Source organism: Triturus cristatus, chromosome 9, assembly GCF_964204655.1.
Source record: "Triturus cristatus chromosome 9, aTriCri1.1, whole genome shotgun sequence".
NCBI lineage: Eukaryota > Metazoa > Chordata > Amphibia > Caudata > Salamandridae > Triturus > Triturus cristatus.
In genome coordinates, this window is record NC_140592.1 from 995838516 (window position 1) to 995864666 (window position 26151).

General features: G+C 45.0%; 1 protein-coding gene across 2 annotated transcripts in view; it reads left to right on the top strand.

Annotated features, from left to right (window-relative positions):
* The window catches only part of CEP128 (centrosomal protein 128), an 860263-nt gene that overhangs the window by 64664 nt on the left and 769448 nt on the right, over window positions 1-26151 (top strand). The window lies entirely within an intron of this gene.

A 26151-nucleotide genomic window follows, 5' to 3' on the forward strand; every position in this document is an offset into this window, starting at 1 on the left:
ACACACTCGCTGTACTTCATGCACCAATTAATATGCCTGTTGGAACTGTTCTTCTAGTTAATGTTTAATCAGAATTTCAGTGCAAGTCAATACTATTACCTCTTGTAAACCTGAAATGAACCATAAGAATTTCTTGATCTAATCATAGGACTGGCAGAGTTTTCCACGGGTGAGGTTCCATTGTACCATATTTCATCAGTTTTTCAGTGTCACCTTGTGTCCCTCCTCCTTACAGCTGAACGTCGGTGCTTCGATTCCTCTGGATTTGAGCTTTCTATGTTAAAAAATACAATGGTAAAAGGTGTTAGACAAATTCAGAAAGGTAGCGATTACATATTAAATATGTTCTCAATTACCTTTATGCCCAAATGAAGTTACCTGTCCCTGTTGGACTCTTAATATTGGCCTCGAGGACATCTTGCTTTGACCGAGAGGAAAACCTTGCAGATTATTTGTGGTATGTCCTAGATTCTTGTGGCATCGATCATGTCGGTCTTGAGTCGCATCGGGTCATGCCAAGCGCTTGCATGTATTTGGCACTGTGAGCTTGACCCATTTGTTAGTTATAGAAATGGAAAATTGTACATGAGAGCTTGATTGGGTCTTTTGAGCCGTGTGCAAATAACTGCCCTCTGCTGGCCGACATAACTATATATGTAATCGCTATATGAGAATTATTTAATGCAAGACCGGAAGTAAGCAGTGCACTACTAGCAATGCATCTGTGCACAACAGACTAGATGGCCATATGCAGATACCTTAGCAGTAATATTAACTATTTGTCTGAACACTCAATCCTCCCCCGCCCCCTTTAAAAAAAAAAAGTGATCTTGACATACAGGCTGTTAGTTTTTTACCCTTTAAAAAAAGAAGAAACACAACTCTGTAAGTGACAGTTTTCACCGTTTTCTGCACGAGTACTCGTTAATAGATATTATAAAGTGGTTTTTGCTTTTAATTCTGTGTAGATGATGTGCCTCAATAAAACACTTGCTTGGTGCTCATCAACAAACTGATTCTGTGCCCTTCACAGGACTAAGAACTGTTTAATCTTTTAAAAGAAATGTCTTGCAGGAAAATTTGAAAAAAAACTGCAAATCTAGCATTTGGAGCCATGTGCTGGTTTTCACCATGTTAGCTGCCTCGCCATCAACAAAAAAGGGCAGATTTGATCTCATATAATTAAATACTCGTTGCAGCATGAGCCCCGAAAAACACAGGTCTGGGGAATGATGACCCCCTGGCCCAGAAACCCCACTCCCCCTTCTGACGGGCCTAGAAACATAAACTTCGATTCAGATCCATATTTTCAAGTTCTCAGTATAACCATGGTCCCAGGGTGTCCTACATGCTTCTGCACTCCTAGGCCTCACTCCACAAAATAGTGGTAAGGTAGGGGATTTGTGCCACAATCACGCTACTTCTCAGAAACGGTAAACATTCAAACAATGCACTGTCAGTTTGCTTGGGGAAAAAACCCCGTCTTCATAGTTACATTTGGCATTGCCTTCTTTTGGCCAGATTCACAACGTTTTTTCAGTATGCAAGCAGAAGTGGGGAACTGAAAAAGGCACAACATATATTTGAGAGTGGCCCACTTGGGTTGCTCATCCAGCAGCTGTGTACAGCTCAACGTACACAAATGCTGTTAACTCCTGCTTGTTCATTCTTTTTTATAGTGCTGATGACTCATTTCTGGACAGATTGCATATAATGTATAAAATTAGAAACCTTATTTTAATCACAAGCTAACACCATATTTCACTTGTTTGCAAATGAGAGTTCAGGGTAGAAGTGTTTTCTTCTAGCTGACGTGGAGTCATTTGGTGAATCGAAATAGTCACTTACTTTAAAGCAATTTGTAATTTGTTAATGATAGACTTGTGTAGCAGGGGCTTTTTCAGTGGTATGTTATCAGTAAGTGCACCACATTCTTCACAATCTCTTTTCATTGAAAGAAAATTCTCTACAAGGAACTTCAGGCCAGATGTACAAAGGACTGGTTGCAAAATTCTGGCCGCAGTTTGCGGCCAGCATTTTTCCAACCAATGTGGTATTTTTAGAACCAACCTGTATACTAATAGGTCTGTTCGTATTGGGTTTCCAATTAGACCTACCTCATGAATGTTAATGAGGTAGGGCGCAAATTGCAACCCACTATTATTCGCAAGCACCATAGGAATGGTGGTCTGCTGGGGTCAGCAGACCATGTCTGTGATTGCTTTGAAATAAAGCCCTCATTTTTTTAAAACTGCAGCCCGTTCTTGAAGGAAAACTGGATGCATAAAAAATAGTTTTAGGTAATTTTTCTAGGAGTAGACAGTGGCTCTTCTCAGGTGCAGAGCCCTAGCGGCTTTCCAGTTGTGTGAGTTACCTCCACCAGTGCTATTTGACTGGTTTGTACTCTTCCCTTTGCATTGCCCTGCCGTTGCTGTCTGACTCCAGCATTCCTGGCTTCCTCTATCCCTGTTCTGTGATTGCAGTCATGTGAGTCTCCTCTACCTGTTCCTTGCCAAAGCTGTTACGGTACTGTGGGAACCCCTTAGAAGTACCTTATCCATAATGTATGGGGTGTGGCATTGCCACCTTCCCTTAGCAGAGCCCTGATGGTGTCCCAGGACTCCAGCACCGTAAGCCTCCTTTAGCGCTGTCCTGCTGCATCTCTGAGGCCCCAGCAGTATGAGGCTTTTCCATATACCTGCTCTAGAACCCGAATAGGTGAACTCCCTTAAACTGCTCCCTTAAACTGTATTTTCAGAGCTTACGCCACCACGACAATGTTTGGTAAAGTTCAAACCTTTAAATGTTGTTGGAAATTATTTTTTTTTAAATGGAAACTTATTGTGACTTTTTACATTATCTGTTTTCTTTTCTTTTTTGTTGTCCTTAATCAGTCGACAGCTATGTTTTCTTGTTTCCAGTGTTCTGACAAAAAAGTGCCTTTAAATGCTCTGATGTTCCCAAATGTATGTCATGTTCATGTGGAGATTGCTGGCCTCCCTTATGATGCTGATATCTATCTACCAGTGTAGTACTGTGACGTGGGAGAGAGGAACACACCCACCCAATACCGCCAAGCAGGTGAATACATTTGATATGATAAGAGAATGAAACCTGATCAGAGGGGGAATGAAAGGTATGGATTGTTGATTGCTGAGGGTATGCTTAGTGCAATCTACCCTCTCTGCAGCAGAATCCAAGAAGTACCAGCGGTTGGCACAGTTAGTGTCTCAAGCCATTACAGTTGCAGTCACTGGCCCTCTGATTTTGGGGGCTCACCATGACTGCTCCTAACCTTCCACTTACCCACTATGTTAGGTAGGATAGGGAAACGTACGTATTGTAGTGATTAAAACAATAGAGACTTACCATTCTACAAATTCATAAAACAAATATATATATATTTTCACTGAAAAAACCATAGGTTTCAGAGACGTTATAGAAATGTCCAACTAACTATAAAGTCTCTGAAACCTATGTTTTTTTCAGTGAATTTCTAAGGTTTTTTAAATGCTAATTTCTAACTATGTCTACAAAGTTAGGACTTGTGAAGAAAGAGGAAGAGAAGCTCAGAAAGAAGCAAGACAAATGAAGAAAGAGGCAAAGGAAGTCCAGAAAGACGTAGAAAACTGCAGGAAGAAGCAAGAGATGTGCAGAAAGAACCAACAGAGGAGCAGAAAGTCCTCCTCTGCCCCCAACCTTTTAGTGACGGGTACTGGTAGTAACTGACTAACCAGGACTGCAGCCAGTGCTATGCTAAAAGACACTTGGAATACAGTAAACACACCTACATACACTAGGGAACACTGTGTTGGGGTACCCCTGTAATTAGCATGACCTCCTCTGTATTTGCCTTGAGTTAGTGCCTGGGTCATAGCATGAGTACATGGGTAGTGACTGGATGATTAGAGTGTTGCAAGGACAGTGCATGGTGATTTTATAACTGCTTGGGTTTTTGCGGAGTGATTGGATAAGTACATGATGCTGGATGGCTGATTTGAGGAGTGCATGGGTAGTGACAGAGGGATTTCTGTAGTGCATGGGTACAACCTGGATAATTGGAGTAGTGAATCACTACTGTGTAGGTGGTTAGAGGTCTGCATGGGTAGTGCACAGGGGATTGTAGCAGTGCATGTGTTAGTGCCTGGGTCATTCCATGAGTACATGGGTACTGACTGGAAGATTAGAGTACTGCAAGAAGAGTGCATGGTGAATTTATAAGTGCTTGGGTTTTGGTGCAATGATTGGATAAGTACATGGTGCTGGCTTGGTGATTGAAAGAGTGCATGGGTACTGACAGGGCGATGGCTGGACTGCATGGGTAGTGCTCAAGGTATTGTAGCACTGCATGAGTTTGTGCATGAGTCATTGCATAAGTGCATGGGTAGTGAATAGAGTGCTGCAAGGAGAGTGCATGGTGAATTTATAAGTGTTTGGGTTTTGGTGGAGTGATTGCATAAGTACACACATGCCATATCAGGCCCCGCCCCCTCCCTTCACCACTGTGCAAACGCGCCCCCTGGCGGGTTTAATTTGGGGGATTAATTCCCCTTAAATCCTGAGGGTTCCTGGGGGCCAACTAGCCCACCAGGTATCTCCAGTAAGCGCCACAGACCTGTGTTGCAGAGAGGTGGTCCGAGGCCACACCCCTTTTTACACGTCTCTGCAACGCAACTCTGTGGCACTTACTGGACGTACCTGGTGGGCTAGTTGGCCCCCAGAGACCCTCCGGATTCAAGGGGACTTAATCCCCCAACTTAAAACATGCTACAGGGCGCGTTTGCACACTTTTCACATCAGGCCACGGCCCCCTCCCTGCACCAATGTGCACACCCGCCCCCTGGAGCGTTGTAAATTGGGGGATTAAATCCCCTTGAGTCTTGAGGGTCCCTGGGGGCCAACTAGCCCACCAGCTACCTCCAGTAAGCACCACAGAGCTGCGTTACAGAGAGGTATAAAAAGGGGTGTGACCCCTCAACACCTCTTTGCAAAGCAGCTCCCTGGCGCATACTGGAAGTACCTGGTGGGCTAGTTCGCCACAGGGACCCTCAGGATTGAAGGGGACTTAATCCCCCAATTTACAATTTACAATGTGCCAGGGGGTGCGTTTGCACACTTGCTATGTCAGGCCCCGCCCCTTCCCTTCACCACTGTGCAAACGCGCCCCCTGGCACGTTTTAAGTTGGGGGATTAATTCCCCTTGAGTCCTGAGGGTCCGTGGGGGCCAACTAGCCCACCAGCTACCTTCAATATTCACCACAGAGCTGCATTGCAGAGTGGTGTAAAAAGGGGGCGTGGCCTTGGACCACCTCTTTGCAACGCAGCTCCTTGGCGCTTACTGGAGGTACCTAGTGGGCTAGTTGGCCCCCAGGGACCCCCAGGATTCAAGGGGACTTAATCCCCCAACTTAAAACGCGCCACAGGGCGCGTTTGCACACTTGTCAAATCAGGCCATGCCCCCTTCCTGCACCACTGTGCAAATGCACCCCCTGGTACGTTGTAAATTGGGGGATTAAGTCCTCTTGAGTCCTGAGGGTCACTGGGGGCCAACTAGCCCACCAGCTATCTCCAGTGAGCGCCACAGAGCTGCGTTGCAGAGAGGTGTAAAAAGGGGCATGGTCTCAACAACTCTCTGCAAGGCAGCTCTCTGGCTATATATGTATTTGACAACGTTGACTGCTGTCCTGGGGTAGCCCACTAATGGTGAAATTGATATTATATATTTAGAGTGGACATTCAGTCTATCAAGAACTACCAGGCTTACCTAAGAACTGCTGTTCCCATAATGCTATTTTGTGAATGAAAATGAGGCCCCACCTGTTGGCAATAAAAGGCACTTGTAACATTTAGCAGCAGTCTTTGCCTTTCATTTCGATGCCGCTCTGTTGTTATTTTATCCTGGGAGGTGCAGACTATGTTGGTGCCACATATAACCAATGTAGAGTGTGTCCCAATGCTTGGGGCAATTGTGGAAAGGAGATATATATATATATATATATACAGCGTCTGGATTTGTATGCGCATTGAATTCAGGACTGGTTTAATATATATATACATATATATATATATATTCACTGAAAAAACCATAGATTTCACACATGTTATAGTTAGCGGAAATTTTACTGATAAAAAACCAATGAAATTGCCCCGTTATAGTTAGTGCTGGCAACTATAACTCACGCGACCGCAATCCTCTGCTGATGCTAATACTGTATTTAGACACTTATTTGCCCATGTCTTCTTCCATACATTTTTAGCTATACATATATTACAAATATTTTTTTTTCATAAAGACACATATGTCATCAGCAGAAGATTGCGGTCGCGTGAGTTATAGTTGCCAGCACTAACTATAACGGGGCAATTTCATTGGTTTTTTATCAGTAAAATTTCCGCTAACTATAACATGTGTGAAACCTATGGTTTTTTCAGTGAATTTGCAAGGTTTTTTAAATGCTAATTCCTAACTATAACGTGTGTGAAACCTATGGTTTTTTCAGTGAATTTGTACGTTTTTTTAAATGCTAAGTTACTTTACGCCATTCGTGGCGTGCGCGCCCACTTAACGCAGTTCGTTCCGTGCGCGCACGGTGCGCACCCACTTTCCGCAGTTAGTGCCGTGCCCACGTTACGCTAGATGGGCCATGTACGCACGATGCGCTTCGCGCACCGTGCGCACATGGATGACATATTATGCGCTTCCTTGTGATAGGTAATCTGTTGAAATTTTTTTGGGAAATGCTGTGCTCAAATAAGCCATGCACAAATGGTGTTCTTCGGCCACCATTTGCACACGGGGTGGAGAATGTGTGGATTTTTTTTTTTTATAATTTTTTACCGTACGCGTACGGTAAGCGTACGGTAAGCGTAATCGGCGAAATTGCCGAAAAAAAATTAAAACCGTTTTTGCTCTTGGGGGATGTTTGGGGACTCCCTCAACATGACTATGTGGGAGGGAGTTGTCAAAACAGCCCCGTAACATGTTTTTGGGCATCATGTTTGATAAATAACACTCAGTGCGAGAGACAAAATGGCGGACGCCGCTTCCTGGTTTCGGCCGATTCGAATGTTTACTAAGATCTAACAGCCAATCAGAATCGCGCTAGCGCACGCCACCGTACGCTTACCGTAAGCGTACGGTAAGCGTACCGTAAGCGGGCTCAGATATATATATTGATTTAAAGGCTATTTGCTCAGAATCTACTGAACAGATTTACACCAAACCTACAAAAGGCACTTCCTTGACCTAGGGACTACCTCTCTGCCAAATTTCAAGTAATTCTGTTCAGCCGTTCGGGCTGTAGCTCATTCTAAAGGTCCTATGGAAAAATGCATGGGAAAAACGCGTTTTGGGACCCCCCTTTTATCTCAGCCCCCGCTTGACGAATCCCCCCGAGACTTTCAGGGTAGGAGCGGAGCGTAGCGCCCCACCTATTTTGAGAAATTCGCGAGGATTCGTCGACCGGCGCCAAGGTTATTCAAAATAGAATGTTGCGGATTTCCTATGGAAAAGGGGTCCTAACTATAACTACCTACTGGCGACCGCCAGTAGGTAATATATATATATATATATATATATATATATATATATATATATATATATATATATATATATATATATATCGTGAGTACTTCTTTTATTCTGTTAGGTAGCCTGACAAATAGCGTCCGTTAGCACAGGATTCTGCATGCCATATTTCTTATTCCTTACGCGTTTTGGGAGTCCACGCTCCCTTGCTCACAGGTGATGGCAAATGGGGGCAGACAACATGCCGTGACTCTAAATACCCAGTAACATAAGTCCCGCCCCGTGGGCATGTCAGCAAAATGCATCCTGGTATTGAGAGTTTTTATTCATGTGCAAATCTTGAGTAAATCTTGGCCCTGCTGCCCATTACGAGTTCCTTACCACAGTGGGTTCCTGAAACAACAAAAGCCATAATCAGACTGGTAATGCGCGTTAGGATACGCGACTCCTAATTTAACCGTAAAAAAAAAAATAGCCCCATCACTAATTTTTATTATCTACGGGGACCCCATCCCCCGGGGTTTATTAAAAAACGTTGGGGACCGTAGGGGGGCCCCCACGGTCCCAGCCGGTTGCCTGCGTCCTTCGGGAGCCGGCATTGCTTTTCCACATGGGGAGCTGCTAACATGCAGCTCCCCGTGTGGAAAAGCAATATCGTTTGGATTTTGAAAGAGAGAGCAGGTTTCCCTGCTCTCTCTTTCAAAATCCAAACAAAGTTTGCTATGGGAGGGCGGGAGACTCCCGCCCTCTCATAGCAAACAGTGTCCTGGGGGTGGGCACCCCAGGACACTGTAGGAGCCGGCCCTGGGGGGTGGCAGTCCCCAGGGCCCTCAAGGGCTCCAGGAGGGGGGCCACGCAGGCCCCCTCCCCTATTCATTTTTAAAGATTTGGCCCCCGGGGGCTAATTATTCACAAAGCGCGGATCCGCGCACCCTGCGCGCATTTCGCCGTTTAAAAAAAAAAAAAAAGGGGGGCCCCAGGGGGTCCTTTTGGGACCCCCTAAGCAACACTAGAGGGTCAGAGTATTTCTACCCTGCCCCCTTTACATCTTTCACACACTTTATTTCCCTTACTTAATCAACCTCGCTTCTACCGAGGCACAAAATGGCTGCCAACAGTTCCTGGTTTCCAATGTAGACAGACACTTGACAGCCAATTAGCATTCAGCGCGTGATCGGTAGGGTGCGCGCTCGGTTCGCAGAGGGTGCGCTTAGGGTGCGCGGATCCTCCGAGGCCATAGATATATCTATCTTTTTTCCTCTAATTTTCTCAGGAACTACTGAACGGATTTATACCATTTATGCAAAAGGCACAAGTCTGAACCGAGGACTACCTCTTTGCCAAATTTGGTGTAATTCCGTTCAGCAGTTCGGGCTGTAGCTGCGTCAACAGGTCCTATGGGAAATTGCATGGGAAAAATGCGTTTTGGGGCCCCCTTTTTTCTCGGCCCCCGCTTGACCATTCACCATGAAACTTTCAGGATAGGAGCGGACCGGAGCTGGCCAAAAGTTTGGAAAATTTCGCGAAGATTCGTCAACCGACGCCAGACTTATTGGGAATAGAATGTTGTGGATTTCCTATGGAAAATAGGTCCTAACTATAACTACCTACTGGCGACCGCCAGTAGGTGATGTATGTATGTATATATATATTCACTTAAAAAACCATAGGCTTCACACATGTTATAGTTAGCTGGACATTTCCCTCGTAAAAAACCATTGAAATTCCCCCGTTATAGTTAGCGCAGGCAACTATAACTCACGCGACCACAATCCTCTGCTGATGACGTCAGATATTACATCACTGTATTTAGACACCTATTTACCCATGTCTTCTTCCATTAATCTTTAGCTATACATATATTACAAATATTTATTTTTCAGAAAGACACATATGTAATCAGTGATGTAATATCTGACGTCATCAGCAGAGGATTGCGGTCGCGTGAGTTATAGTTACCTGCGCTAACTATAACGGGGGAATTTCAATGATTTTTTACGAGGGAAATGTCCAGCTAACTATAACATGTGTGAAATCTATGGTTTTTTAAGTGAATTTGCAAGGTTTTTTAAATGCTAATTCCTAACTATAACGTGTGTGAAACCTATGTTTTTTTAAGTGAATTTGTACATTTTTTTAAATGCTAAGTTATGTATTATTTTTTTTTCAGGTTTTTCACCGTGCGCGCACCGTATATATATTATATCTATCCAAATGAAAGCGCACCACGATTGAGACGCCACACACGGTCATGTAGAGTACCTTTTATTTGGCAGGGTAGCAGGTAGACAGGTTCACCAATGCAGCTAGAGTCTATAGCCAAACATGTTTCGGGCTTCCTTGCCCCTTGATCACTGGCATCACAATGGAGAAAGCAGCTGCAAGAGTTTGCCACATTTAATAAATAGATGGACGGTGTTCAAAACACCACTTTGTACTGTACCAAGGTAATCATATCATGAAACCATTACATTGCACAATTTATTATTGACTTATTCTTAAAATATAGATATATTTGGCTCAATTTAAGTACAGCTGTGGTATTTTATGGCTATTACTGTGGTTGTTTTTTTTATATATATCTTAAATATTTATTTTAATACGAATATTTATTCATGTATATATTTATATTTATATGTTTATAGCTGTATAAAAGAGTCCATTTACAAATTGTTCTACATTGTGCACAGTACCTTGTTGTAAAAATATGAAAGGGAGAGGAGGAGAGAAAAATGTGGGCAAAATGTGTAAAAGATTTGAATGAGTAACTCTTCGCTGTCCATGAGTATATCTCATTAAGGTCATATCCGGTTGTATTCCCCCTTTAAATGCTGCTAGTTCCCTCAGCAACGCGTCATGTGATCAAGGCCCGAGTGGGGGCTGAAAGGCGTCATGTCGGACAGGCTTGATGAAGATTCAATAAATTAAAACTTGATTGGCACCGATTTCTAGGTCCGTTGTCCGTCTTTTTCCAAAAGGCAGCAACAAAGACGATCTTACCTTCATCTAATTACCGAGGAGCTTCAGCGGTACAAACGGAACCCCTCCCCCTTGTTTTGGGCACAGCGGCAGGAAGCAGTCGATTCCGATTTTCCGGAACCGTTTTTGGATACTCTCGAGAGGAGGAAGCCGCCGTAGCCCCTGGGAACTGTATTATTTAACTACTTCTGCCACGAAAGCTGGGACGTCCCGTGTCGGCTGACCGGAGGAGTGTTCCTGGCAATTGGTGAAGGTAGGCGACTACAGATATCCCAGTGGGGAGAGTGCACGGCGTGTGATTGGGACATTGTGTTGAGAATCCACGACCGTTAGTAAACAAGTTTTGAAGATTACCATTCAAACATAGCCAGTATGTCCACCGACGCGCTGCGACATCGAGAGGAGGCAGCAAGCTCCATGTTCCTTGACTCCCCGGCTGGGGAGTCAATACGAAGTGAAAGCCTTACCAGGAAGTGCCAATGTTAGGGAGCAATACAAAAAGTTGGAGACGCTAATGCGAGCAGAACAGTCCAAGTGGTGGGAACACAGATCTTTATCCCGCTACTTGGACGTCGGAAGAGTACCAAGAGGTTTGAGAATCACTCTAGCACCGAGCTATGAGAATCCTGACCCGGCAATGCTTGCGGAATGGCGAACCTAGCATCTTCCAGCAAACTAATGATGATATTGATTAAGTATGCGGAAAGTGATCGTGCAAAACTACAAATACAAATAGACGCTCTGGAAATGGAGATTGATAAGATGGAGAAGAATGAGGAAACAAAGAAATTTAGGGATGACATGCTGGCACGTCTGAATAAAGATGAAGACGTGATCAAACGAAGGAAGGCTTTCAAGTTTGAAAGGGACCGCGCTGACTATCAGAATGGCCAAATATTTACATATGCACGTAAATATGACGCGGTTAAAGCGCGGGGGAACAGACCCACACAGAAAAAAATAAGTGAAACAACGGCAATATCTACATCGGTCTCTGAGCTTAGTTCGGCTGCGGAAAGTGACCCTGAAGGGGATGCCACTAGAGCACAAAAATTGGGGTTTATCAAACTATCCCTCGCTCAGGAGGTCGACTGCCTGTGTCAGGACAAACAAGAGATTTTAAGACCTCGTGGACCCCCGGTAACAAAGAACAAAGACACAATTATAAACGAAGCCAGAGAAGAAAATGTGCCAAAAGAAAACAAAAATGTGGGCAGAAAAGCGTCAAGGGGAGATGGAATCGCTTTCATAACAAAAATTGAACATCAGTAAGAATCCCAATGCAGTAATTAATTTAACAAATGTACAGTTAACATCTGCTGAAGAGAAAATTTTGGGTTTGGGATTATCATTCTGCCCACCATGTGATTTTAACTATGTGGATACTAGAATAGATACCTATCGTTTTGTGAGAAAGCTCAAACTACATAAATTTCATACAGTCCAACCCAAAAAGGCCTTAGTCCCTTCATCATTTAACCCGACTAGTCCTTCGTTACTCACAGCGGGGGATGCACATCTGTTTCAAGATGCCTGGTCTCTAGTAGAAGAGCAAGAGGAAGGAATCGCAATAAGGGAACAAGGACTTTTGGGAAACAGAGGGACTTTTGAAACTCCCTTTAAACCAAAATCAGTCTTCCAGCCCATTATGTTACACGATAATTTGGATGTTTACCACGAGTTGGTGACCCAAGACTTGAAAAAGCTATATACATCTTCCAATAAGACTTATCATAACAGAAATAAACAAAATCTTAACTATCAGAAACTTATAAAAAAAAACTCGGATCTGATACTAATATAATTGTGAGACAGGCAGACAAGGGTGGAAATGTAGTTCTGTTGCCACGCCAATTATATATGGATGAAGCGAAATTACAACTTGATGATACAGCATGTTATCGGAAGAGTAACATCAATGTAGTCAAAGTGGCATGGCAAGAACATTATCTTAAAATCCTTGCATGGAAGAGTGGAGGGTTATTGACAGAAGCTGAATATCTATTTTTAAAGAAGGAATACCCAGTTATTCCTTCGTTCTATCTAATTCCCAAAGTACATAAGAGCACTACAATTCCACCAGGCAGACCGATAATCTCAGTTATTAATAGCATAATGGAAAATACCTCCAAATACATAGATTTTTTCCTACAGGAGTGGGTTCGAAAACTACCCTCATATGTACAAGATACTTCTGACTTTCTCCGCAAAATTGATCAATTAACGTGGGGTGAAGATTTGCTCTTAATGACTTTAGATGTGACATCTTTGTACACTTCGATAAGGCACTGCGATGGTCTTAAGGCAACAGAACATTACTTCAATTTGAGACCTATGAATTGCGTAGCTCATAACAAAATGCTTATGTCAATGGTATCTGCATGCTTGGAACAGAATTTTTTCCTGTTTGATAATCAGATTTATCATCAGGTTAGAGGTGTTGCGATGGGGGCCTGCTTCTCCCCTAGCTACGCATGTTTACACATAGGGCTGTGGGAGGAGCAGGTCCTGATGGGTGACCACTTGGCCATTATCAAGGAAAATGCATTGATCTATTTGAGATATATTGATGATTTGTTTTTTGTTTGGAGGGGCACGGAGCAAAGTGCAAATGATTTTGTAAACTTGCTTAACATCAACTGTTTAAATCTTGAATTTACGTCCTCAATCAATAAGCAAACAATATGTTTCTTAGATGTCGAGATTTTTGTGGATAACAATGCATTAGCCACTAGACTTTACAGGAAGTCGACTGCAGGCAATACCATCTTACATGCCTCGAGTCATCACCCTCAACACCTCATACGGAGCATCCCTTATGGGGAGATGCTCGGCATCAGGCGTATTTGTAGTTCTGATTCCGAATGTGACATTGCTCAGGAGGCAAGTAAAAAAAGATTTCTTGCTAGGGGCTACTCTCGCAAATCAATTGATCAGGCCATCCATAAAACTAGACTTATTTCTAGAACAGAAGCTCTGTTACCAAAGGGCAGAAATGACAGGAGAATGGATGTGGCCCCCAGTTTTCAATCGAGAGTAATCCTTACGTTCAGTAGACAACATCAAGAACTAAGAAAGATTTTCAATCGTAATTGGAATTTGATCCAGGGCGACCCAATAATTGGGGGCATCATGAACAGCAAATCGGCCATAACATTCAGGAAAGCATTTTCAATGAGTGATGGGTTAGTGAGTAATAGCCCTGAATCTGTCCCTGTAGTTACTTGGATGTCTCAAGCAAAAGGCTTTAGGAAATGATCCAGCTGCAAAGCATGCAAATTTGGTTGCAGCAAAACTCACTTTTTAAGTCCATTTAAAACTAAACCTATTGAGATCAACAAAAAACTTACGTGTAAAACCGAATTTGCGATCTATGTGCTTGAGTGTCCCTGTGGGCTTAAATATGTGGGCAGCACTAAGCTGCCGGCTCACAAAAGAATATTGCAGCACATTAGGGCCATCTCAAACAAGGATCAGGCCTATCCCGTGGCCAGACATTTTGAACAAAAGCATAATGGCAACCCCAGTTTCCTCCAATATTATGTCATTGATACGGTGCTGCCAATGAAACGGGGGAGCAATCGGGAGGCCAAACTTCGGTTATTGGAAACGAGATATATTTTAGAACTAGACACGAAGAATCCAATAGGCCTTAATTCAAGTGAGGATTTTTATACTCGTTTATAGCTTTTTAACCTTGAGCCATTTTTTGGAGGCTTTACAACGTGGGCTCCCTTTGTAATCCAGTAAGGAATTTGGTGACCTTTGCTTTATAACATAATTAGTTCAATATAGGAGTATCTCCCTCTTTTTTCCTATAATAGATATAGAAATCATGGGTTTTGTTTTCTTTGTGGCTCTCTGGGTTCCATATTGAAAAGAGAAACACTACGAATTTGAGTTGGTATAACTACGTAGAATATGGAACACATTATATCGTATGAAGAAATGAACATCAACAAAAATAAAAATAAATAAAACAAAATAAAATAAAAATGGAAAATAGTAGTAAGAACTCCAATCTAGAAGGAAATAACTTATAGATAGTTTTCAGATGAATTTTTCAGACATACTCTCGATGGGGAAATTGGAATGAGATAGGGTAGATTGAATCCTTGTCTTTATTGTCATTGGGTGTTTTTTATGTACAATTAAACTTTTGTTTTATTCACACCTAATGAGTCTTAGCAGGAAACTTGGGGAAATATTTTTAGGAGATGTTTTGACCATTATAGCACACATGTCAAGAATTCCTGTCATACGAGGGGAGGAAAACGGTAACCAGCGAAAACGGACTACATCTCCCAGGATGCTTAGCGGTTGAGAGGTTATGTAAACAGGAGAGCTGTTACATAACTCAAGGGAAACACGCCCTTATGTAAACAGGAGAGCTGTTACATAACTCAAGGGAAACACGCCCTTATGTAAACAGGAGAGCTGTTACATAACTCAAGGAAAACACGCCCTTATGTAAACAGGAGAGCTGTTACATAACTCAAGGAAAACACGCCCTATAAAGGGAGGAACCGGGAGGCACAACGCTGTCGGATATTGTGTTTACACCGACGTACCTGCTTCGTGAAGAGCAGTGTTCCGGAGTGGTGCTCCAGTAAGGCAAGAACGGAGGTAGGTCGAGTCGTTACTCCCAGAGCCGTGTCTTGCCCCATCGTCACCTGTGAAGGACCCGGAAGCTCTACCGGTCAACCATTGAGCTTCGCTTTTTGACTCGGCTGAGTCCAAGCGCAGTGGCGCTTTTGCTGGTTGGAGTCGTAACTCCCAGCCCGACCAGAGACACAGGGACTGCCAGCTGTAACGCACACCAGGAGGTGTTTGCTGCGTTACAGACTCGGAAGTCCACAGGATCGATCGAGCGGCTGCTCTTGGTTCAGTCTTCTTGCTTTTGATTGGGGTATCGGTGACGCATCACCAGGAGGTGACTCCGCGTCCCGGTGCAGTCTGAGGAAGAGGTTGAGCGGCTGCTCCCTTCAGGTAGAGACCCCGGCTGGGTGTTTCCCTGACTCCTCGATTCTCCCCAACACTCTTCGTGCCCCTCACAGCCTACCGATTGGCATTGTCGGCCATTTCATTTCTGCCCTCTGTTGGCATACGCCGGGATCGGCGTATATGCAGAGGACGGTTAGGACCATCCGTGCTGTGGGCTGGTAACGTACTTAGCCTGGAGGATTCCAGTGACTATAACTTTTGTTTATTCCTTGTATTATATTTGCCTTCATTAAAATAACTAACCCTTCACAAGTGGTTGCGTCCTCATTGTCGTGTCTGTTAAACGATCCTGAGACGTTCAGGGCGTTACAACACATTAGCCCACTGGGGCCACATTTAATAAATAGATGGACGGTGTTCAAAACACCACTTTGTACTGTACCAAGGTAATCATATCATGAAACCATTACATTGCACAATTTATTATCGACTTATTCTTAAAATATAGATATATTTGGCTCAATTTAAGTACAGCTGTGGTATTTTATGGATATTACTGTGGTTGTTTTTTTTATATATCTTAAATATTTATTTTAATACGAATATTTATTCATGTATATATTTATATTTATATGTTTATAGATGTATAAAAGAGTCAATTTACAAATTGTTCTACATAGTGCACAGTACCTTGTTGTAAAAATATGAAAGGGAGAGGAGGAGAGAAAAATGTGGACAAAATGTGTAAATGATTTGAATGAGTAACTCTTCGCTGTCCATGAGTATATCTCATTAAGGTCATATCCGGTTGTATTCCCCTTTAAATGCTGCTAGTTCCCTCAGCAACGCGTCATGTGATCAAGGCCCGAGTGGGGGCTGAAACACGTCCTGTCGGACAGGCTTGATGAAGATTCAATAAATTAAAACTTGATTGGCACCGATTTCTGGGTCCGTTCTCCGTCTTTTTCCAAAAGGCAGCAACAAAGACGATCTTACCTTTATTTATATATATATATATACATATATGTATGTATATATATATATATATATATATATATATATATATATATATATATAGAAAGAAAGGAGTTGCCCCCAGGCGAAGCGCACTCTTTCAACAAACTTTATTCCACAGAGAGCAGCTTCAGGTTAGATGCACACACAGCAAACAAATGCCTGACGCGTTTCGGAAGGAGACTTCCTTTCTCAAAGGCTGCATGCATCAAAAGTCTGTGCATAAAAGTCCACCATTTTATAGCATCATGTGACTCTCATTATCCTCAGGTGAGTTCAAAGCAAGTGCAAAGCATCCTGGGAGTGGTAGTTTAACACATAAAACCCATGTGGGCTGCCAGTCTTTCACATGTTCAAAAACGATTTTCTTTTTGCCAATGCATCTCACCTCAAAGCACTCTATTTCAGGGGGTCTGTCGATCCGCAATTTGCTGCCCAAATAGGTAGACTGCGACCCGCTAAAGTGGCGCGGTGGTGCACTTCACGTCCGGGCCAGCCGTATTATGTGGAAAGAAAGGAGTTGCCCCCAGGCGAAGCGCACTCTTTCAACAAACTTTATTCCACAGAGAGCAGCTTCAGGTTAGATGCACACACAGCAAACAAATGCCTGACGCGTTTCGGAAGGAGACTTCCTTTCTCAAAGGCTGCATGCATCAAAAGTCTGTGCATATAGATATATATATATATATATATATATATATATATTATATTAGATAATCTCCACAAAAACTCCTTCATCGTCGGGGGCCCCCAACCCTGCAGGGCAGCCTCAGCTGCCAGGGACGAAGCATCCTGGTAATCAATACACCAAAGAAAGTTGCTGAGGCCAATTCACAGTATTTATTCTCCAAGTGAAGAGTGGCTGCAGATTAGAAAGTCTATCATTTCCTGATGCGTTTCAGCAGTTACGCCTTAGTCATTGGATCGAGGTATAAACAGTGTCCAGACACAGGTGCTTTATATCTCCTGCATCACGTGATCAAAGAACAACCTTCAAGTCCCAGGATGCATTGGTGAAGTACCTTAGTGTTGTGGTGAGTATTCTTGTATTGCTAATAGCGTTTTTCACTACCACCATCAGACACATTTCATAATTTGCATGCATCCTGTTAATAAAGTGTCACGTGCATAGTAAAAATGTAAAAATTTCAAAGCGTTCTGGACAGATTTCATTTTTCAGTCTGTAAGCCGCATAGAGCACAATGTCTCATAAAATAAGTGGAATCCGGAATTGCAAGGGAGAGGACATCTCTCCCTTCTCCCTTTCTCACCTCCGTGCTTTTTTGTAGCTGGCAAATCCAAGAGGTAGGTAGGTAGGTAGGTAGGTAGGTAGATATATATATATTTCGCACTGGGGTCGCGGGTTGCCGCTTTTTATTTTAATGAGACCCCGGGGTGGGCTAGGTCCCGGGGGCATTTCTTAAAAAATAATAGCTGGGGCTGCGGGGACCTGCTGGGGTCCCCGCAGACCCGGGGCTTCACTCATGTTGGGAGGGGGGATTGCGCGGCCCCCCTCCTGGAGCCCTCCATGTGCTTATAACTTTGGCGTTGTTTGACGAATCTTTACTAAATTTTCCAAAAAGTTTCTCTTTTTTGATCAGCTCGTATCTTGAATGTTTAGGGGTGTATCGAGGACGTACAAGGTTGGTTGTTGATTGAAAGCAAGTTTATTGCGAGATATTTGCACCCACGACTGGAGCCATCCAGCTGCGAAGACATATTACAGTGTGATTGGTGAAGGGGGGGGGCTGAGAAAAAAGGAAACTTTAGACAAGGCTACAGGTCAAACTGCTGAATGGAATTACGCCAAATTTGGCAGGGAGAAAGGTCTTGGTCCAGAAAGCGCGTTTTTGTTGAAATGGTGTAAATCCGTTCAGTAGTTTTTGAGATATTACAGGGAAAAAAGATATATATATGTGGTCGGTGCCTAACTCCCGAGCACAAGCTTGCCTCTGATTGGCTGCTAACACTTCAAACCAGGAAGTGTTAACAGCCATCTTGTGCCTCGCATCGAGTGAAAATATAAAAGAAAGGTCCCGGGGGCAATTTAATTTACCGGAGCTCTGTCTGTTCGAGATACCCCTTTCACGCTGCGTCTCCATACACCAGCAGGTAACGCACCCTTTTCCCGCATCAACAGCATACCTCCAAGAACATTCTTGGGCCTGCAAGTCTCCCTCTGCGAACCACTTGTCGGCTCATAGCTCTTCGGGTGCGAGTTCTCGGGCCCACAGTTGTATCTGTGAAGCCAAGCCTGGAAATATATCGCAGGTCTCTCTCTGCAAGATACGTTCTTCACGCTCCCTCTCCCCACATCACTGTTCCGCAGTTATCCCTTTGGAAGCCAATGGCCCGCACTTTTCCCTATAGTATTCGGCCCGCAGGTGTTCCTCTGCGAGCTAGCCCACAGCTCTCCCTCTGCGAACTGACGTGGTTCTCCCTCTATGAGCCTGCCAGTCGGTTCGTAGTTCTCGTAGTTCTTCATCTACGTGCCAGCCCTCGTCTCGTAAGTCTCTGAGAACAGATGCAATGGAGGCAACGATCATGCAGGTCGGACACCCAACACTGCTCCGACATCCCCCAGCAGGAGCTCCTTGTCCGCCATCCCCTCTCACCCCCACCCCCCACAAAAAAATGTGACAGTCACGTTAGGGAATCTGGAACGTAAAAAATTGGGTAATGTTGTAAAGTTATTAATAAGAAGATGCTTGTGAGGTTGGAGAAATAAGAATCTTAGTCATGTATGGATTTACATATAAAACATTTTATTAAAACAAAACAAAAACAAATAAAACTATGTACAGCCATGTCGTGTCATCGCTGGACCATTTGTGAATCGCAGCCTGCAAGACAAAAAGAAAGATAAGATGGTGCGGCATGCGTCCAGCAAAGGAGAAAGAGAAAGAGTGAGGGAGAGAGAGAGAGAGGAAGACCAAGAAAGAGAGAAAGAGTGAGTGAGTGAGAGAGAGAGAGAGAGAGAGTGAGATACAAGGAAGAGAGAAACAGTGTGAGAGAGGAAGAGAGAGAGAGAAACAGTGTGAGAGAGGAAGAGAGAGAGAAAGAGTGAGTGGAAGAGAGAGAAAGAGTGAGCGAGAGGAAGAGAGACATAAAGGGTGAGAGAGAGGAGAGAAAGAGTGAGAGAGAGAGAAAGAGTCAGAGAGAGAGAGAAAGAGTAAGATACAAGGAAAAGAGAGAGAGAAAGAGTCCGAGGGAGAGAGAGAGAGAGAGAGAGAGAGAGAGAGGAAGAGAGAGAGAAAAAATGAGAAAGAGGAAGAGAGAAAGTGTGAGAGAAAGAAAGGAAGAGATGGAGTGGGAGAGGGAGTGTTGATACTGGAGAAAATCTTCGCAGCTCACCTTTGTGCCACCGGTTTGTCTCCAGCCACGTACCGGGACATAGTGCACCCTCAAGTTTAGTCATCTGAAAGATAGTATAGAATTGGTAATTGCAGAGTACATACAACTGCACACGTCTTATTCTCTGTTTTGCCAATGCGCACTGAGGTTGCTGCAGCCCATCCACTCCCCCTGCTCGGAGGTGTCTGTGCGCTCTTGTGTGCCCAGGCTGCTGCACACTATCCACTCCCACTGCCCAGAGGTGACTGCCCGGTGCTGCGGAAAGAAGCCTCTCTGCTCACCTTCCGCCGCCGGTGTGTGTGTAAGAGGGTCCACCACGTGCCAAAGCAACTTTCTCTGGCGTCATCGCAGGTTCTACACGCGTTCAGCTGTGGTGGTGTTGAAGGGGGACACGTCGATTCGTGAATCACAACCGGTTAGATAAAAAGCCAGATAGGAATGTGCGTCATGTGTCCATCAAAGGAGAGAGAAAGAGTGAGAGGAAGAGAGAGAGAGAAAGAAAGAGTGACAGGAAGACAGAGAGAAAGAGTGAGAGAGAGGAAGAGAGAGAAAGAGTGAGAGAGAGAGCGAGAGTGAGAGAGACTGAGAGGAAGAGAGAGAGAAAGAGTGAGGAAGAGAGAGAGAAAGAGAGAGAGAGAGGAAGACAGAGAAAGAGAGAGTGAGAAACAAGGAAGAGAGAAATAGAGAAACAGTGTAATAAAGGAAGAGAGAGAGAAATAGTGTGAGAGAGAGAGAGGGAGAAAGAAAGAATGAGAGAGAGAGAGGAAGAGACAGAGAAAGAGAGAGAAAGGAAGAGATAGAGAGTGAGAGAGAGAAAGAGTGTGAGTGACAGAAACGAAGAGATGGAGAGGGAGAGTGAGTGTTGACACTGTGGAGAAAATCCTCACAGCTCACCTTTCTGCCACCGGTGTGTCTCCAACCACGTGCCGGGATATAGGGCAGCCCTCAAGCTTAGTCATCTGAAACATAGTATGGAATCAGTAATGGATGAGTACATACAACTGTGCACACCTAAAACGCGGTCCTGCCTTTGTGTATCCAGGCTAGTGTACCCCATCCACTTCCACTGCCCAGAGGTGTCTACCCGCTGCTGTACACCCAGGCTGCTGCACCCCATCCATTCCGACTGCCCAGAGGTGTATGACAGCCGCTGCGCACCCAGGCTGCTGCACCCCATCCACTCCCACTGCCCTCCGGTGTCTGCCCGCCGCTGCGCAAACAAGACTCTCTGCTCACCTTCCGCCACCGGCGTGTGTCGAAGAGGGTCCACCACGTGTCGCAGCAACCTCCTCACCCATTGTGTACACGCGGCAAAGCTGAGCTCACAATTCAGATTGAGTGTTGATTGCTGGATGGCCACGCATCCTCGCAGGCCTTCTAGACAAAAAGCAAGATAAGATTGTGCATCATGCGTCCATCAAAGGAGAGAGAAAGAGAGATGGAGAAAGAAAGTGAGAGGAAGACAGAAAAAGAAAGAGTGAGAGGAATACAGAGAGAAAGAGAGAAAACCGTGAGAGTGAGAGGAAGAGAGAGAGAAAAAGAGTGTGAGAGAGACGAAGAGAGAGAAACCGTGAGAGAGAGAGTGAGAGAAAAAGTGCGAGAAAGAGGAAGAGAGAGAGAAAGAGTGTGAAGGAGAGAAAGGAAGAGATGAAGAGGGACAGTGAGTGCCCATACTGTGGACAAAACCCTCACAGCTCACCTTTACGCCACCGCTGTGTCTCCAACCTAGTGGAGCCCTCAAGCTCCCACATCTGAAACATAGTACAGAATTAGTAATGGCAGAGTATATACGACTGCGCATGCCTAAATCGCTGTCCCGCCTTTGTGTATCCAGGCTAGTGTACCCCATCCACTTCCACTGCCCAGAGTTGTCTACCCGCTGCTGTACACCCAGGCTGCTGCACCCCATCCACTCCCACTGTCCATAGGTGTTTGCCTGCCGCTGCGCACCCAGGCTGCTGCACTCCATCCACTCCGGCCGCCCTCCGGTGTCTGCCCGCCCCTGCGCACCCAGGTCTCACTGCTCATCTTTTCGCGGACAGGGCACCCTCCACATCATGCAGCCCCGCTCCGCAGCCCAACAGGTCTCAAATTTGGTGCTGCTTCTTGATTTTGCCTTGGCAGAGGACATACCAGTGCACCCATCATCATCGCAGGTTGCACACCCACTCAGCACTTGCGGTGCCACTAACTCAGTGACCAGAGAGGCCACGCTGTTCGATGGCTCAGGCCTACACTGAACTGGAAATGGCGTTGAGCACATGCGCCCGGCTTTTTTATTGGGAGGGTCACGTGTCCTGTGACGCCTGTGCTGGATGGGTGTGGTGTGGGTGTATACTAGCCGTGAGGGAGTGGCTGTGGCGTACTGACAACTAGGGTGTGACCAGCAGATCCCTGCTATGAAAATCTGGGCCATGTAGCGTTGTTGTCCTTCCCTGTAAGCGTAAGTAGAGTGGGCTGGCCTGGCGTATGCGAGTTCTGCATGAGGCTGTGAAGAATGACTCCGGAGCTATGGGCGTGGCTCCATCGTGAGCTGTATGAGGAATCAACTGATGCTGCACTGTTGCCATATTGGGCTAGATCGCGCACAGTTGGGCTATATTTTCCCCGGTTGTGCGGTAAAATTTTGGTTTGTGCTATTTGCCAGATTTTAAATATATATACAGCGCTCCTGCAAAGTAGTATGTTAAATCGCTTTCTTAGACAAATATTTACTTGGCAGCCTGCTGCAACATCAATTCCAATGCATGCACCGCCTGCGTGACGATGTCCCTGCTCCTCCTTCCTTAAAGTAGCAATATTGGGCTACTTTGGGCTACTTTTTGGTTGGCTTTGGGCTAGAGAATGCTTAAAAAAATCTGGCAACACTGGCATGTGGGTGTTATTGTTGTAGTGCTGCCGTCACCTGGGTCGCAAGCGTCAATGTGTCACTCTGTGAGCCAAGTCCCACAACATGGCCAACATGGAAGGTACGGGGAATCACTGACCCTACATTCATCCATAGTTCCACATAAGAAAGATGGTGGACATGACACATCTGTGTGGATGTGAATGTTGATTGCACATTCAGTGGAGTATTGCAGCTGTAGCAATACAGGGCCATGCAGAGCCCAAATTGCAGCTTTTGGGACATGGAGGGCAGCCAATTAGAGACAAGCTCGTTGTTGGAGTTAGGCTGCGCCAACATATGTACTTATACAATCACTCCGCCAATCCCCACGCAATTATAAATTCACTATACACTCTCCTTGCAGTACTCTAATCATCCAGTCTCTACGTACGTACTTGTACAATGACCGAGACAAAGTTACATAACCAAAGTTTTCTCACACTGTCAAAGATAAGTTGGTTGCATACGCTGTCCAGAGCACAATGTAATGTGGTAGGGCCCAGGGGCAGCATGTTGCATACATAATGAACACACAGACACAGATAGATAGTGGAACTGGGTACGGGTACGTGCGCTCGACTCCTTTTTATTACCAGGGTCACATGACCAGTGACGTCTGTGCTGGAGGCGTGTGGGGTGAGTGTAAGCCAGCCCTCTGGGAATGGTTGGTGCTGGTAACAAGTACAACAGTAATCATCGGATCACACACAGAGATTCAATCATAAAGGGTCCATGACTTGTGCTGCACTAAGTTAGGACCACCAGATGTGAAATAATACACAAAAGATTCTATCGTAAAGGGTTCATGACTTGTGGTACACTGAGGTAGGGGCAGCAGATCTGAAATCATACACAAAAGATTCTATCATAAAGGGTCCATGAGTTGTGGTGCACTGAGGTAGGGGCATCAGGAGCATTCCGCATGTGCATAGCTAGCGATGATGCGTGGTCCAGGAGGGCCGCACTGGTAGCAATGTCTGTTGCCTACTGGACTGTGTCATCTGCAATCACAACTTGATCTGAATTGTGAGCCCTGCAGTCGGCAATGTAGATGGAAGGCAGTAGTCAGCCCAGACATCGAGGAATGCTTTTTGTCACTTCCTCCTGACAAAATCCGAGGACAGAGTACAATTTTGTCTGCAATTAATAAATCATGTCTCAACGTAAATTGTGAGCTCTGCTGACTGCATTGTAGGTAACAAAAGATGAAATATATATGGAATATATTGTCGAAATGAATAGGTTTTGGGGACATTATTGTTAGTTGCCTACTGGACTCTGAAATTAATTAATCAAGACTGAATTTGAATTGTGAGCCTTGCTGACCACAGTGTAGGCCGGAGGCAGTGGTCAGCAAAGACCCACAGCCATGTGGCATTGACTTTAGCTGCACAGATTGGGAGCATTTGGTTTTCTTAACCGATTATAGTCTCTTACACAATTTGCATCGATACTAATTTTGTATAGAGTTAGTGTTAGGTGTGGCGCTCAGCGTGTGCGCAACCAGTGATGATGCGTGGTGTGGGCGGGCCGCACTGGGAGCAATGTCTCTTGCCTACTGGACTGCGTTATCTGCAATCGCGACTCCATCCAAATTGTGAGCCCTGCTGTCTGCAGTGTAGATCGAAGGCAGTAGTCAGCACAGACATCGAAGAATGCTTTTTGTGACTTCCACTTGAGAAAATCCAACGACATAGAGTACAGTTCACTCTGCAATAAATAAATAAAACTGAATTCGAACTGTGAGCTCTGCTGTCCGCAGTGTAGACTGCCATTCAGTGTTTCTTTGGACTTGCAAGATGAATTTAGTCATTGTACTAAAGCTATAATTGATAACAAAAAAGTTCTTGAAGCAAGGATACTAAAAGGATAATATTTAGGTTTCGAAGACTTGTAGTTAGTTGCCTATTGGACTCTGTAATTAATTAATTAATCAATCAAGACTCAATTTTAATTGTGAGCCCTGCTGACCGCAGTGTAGGCCGGAGGCAGCGGTCTGCAAGGGCCCACAGCCACGTGGTGTTGAGTTGAGCTGCACACTTAGTGGCACCTGAAGCAATCAGCATATGCGGACCCTGCGATGATGCGTGGTACGGGGGGGTCGCACTGGTAGCAATGTCTTTTGCCTACTGAATTCTGCCTCAGTAAGGCCACATGGCGGTGACTTATGGTGCACTGAGTTAGTGGCACCTGAAACACTCAGTGTGTATGCACCCTGCGATGATGCGTGGTCCGGGTGGGCCTCACTGGTAGCAATGTCTTGTGTCTAATAATTTCTGCCATTAATAAGGCCACGTGGCGTTGACTTGTGGTGCACTGAGTTAGTGGTACCTCTGGCACTCAGCGTGTATACAGCGTGCAATGATGCGTGGTCCGTATGGGCCACACTTGGAGCAATGTGTCTTGCCTACTGGACTGCGTCATCTGCAATCGCGACTCCATCTGAATTGTGAGCCCTGCTGTCCGCAGTGTAGATCGAAGGCAGTAGTGTGTACAGACGTAACTGCGGTGCTGTGCCGCTGTGTTCGCAGACATTCACACAGTGATGTCATCAGTGATGTCACTGACCATGTCATGAATGATGTAATATGTGACGTCATCAGCAGTGCATTGCGGGGGCGTGAGTTATAGTTAGCTCAACTAAGTAGAACGACTGAATTTCTATGGTTTTGTACGAGTGAAATGTGCAACTAACTAGAACATCCCTGAAACCTATGTTTTTTCAGTGAATATATATATATATATATATATATATATATATATATATTCAAGCTCTGTTTGCCCCCACGATTGAGTTGCACTCGGACACCGGCGAAAGGTGGCAAGCCTTTATTTTCAGTACGTGCTGACAACTGCCTGCTGCTTTTCAATCCAGTCTCTCCCGCAGCATGCCTGACGCGTTTCGGAAATTTGCTTCCTTCTTCTGAGGCTATGAAATGTTGCAGGTAAGATTTGTGCTCACCGAACCATGTTGCTTCTTATACAATGCTACTTGACACGCCCCCAGATGGGCGGGTTCCATAACCAGATGGCATTGTGGTCTACATGGTCCTGAATTAAAATCCTGGATGGACGCACTTGTTACTGGGGAAAACACAGTCCGCGCCCTCAGATGGGCCCCCAACCAGCAGTGTCAGCGCTAATCCCAAGCCAATGTCCCACAAGGCGATTCGGCGTATATCCGTACGCGTGGCCCCCTCCGTTCTAGGGGTGGTGCAAACTCGGCGACCGGGCCGCCGCCAAATATTCAAGCTCTGTTTGCCCCCACGATTGTGTTGCACTCGGACACCGGCGAAAGGTGGCAAGCCTTTATTTTCAGTACGTGCTGACAACTGCCTGCTGCTTTTCAATCCAGTCTCTCCCGCAGCATGCCTGACGCGTTTCGGAAATTTGCTTCCTTCTTCTGAGGCTATGAAATGTTGCAGGTAAGATTTGTGCTCAC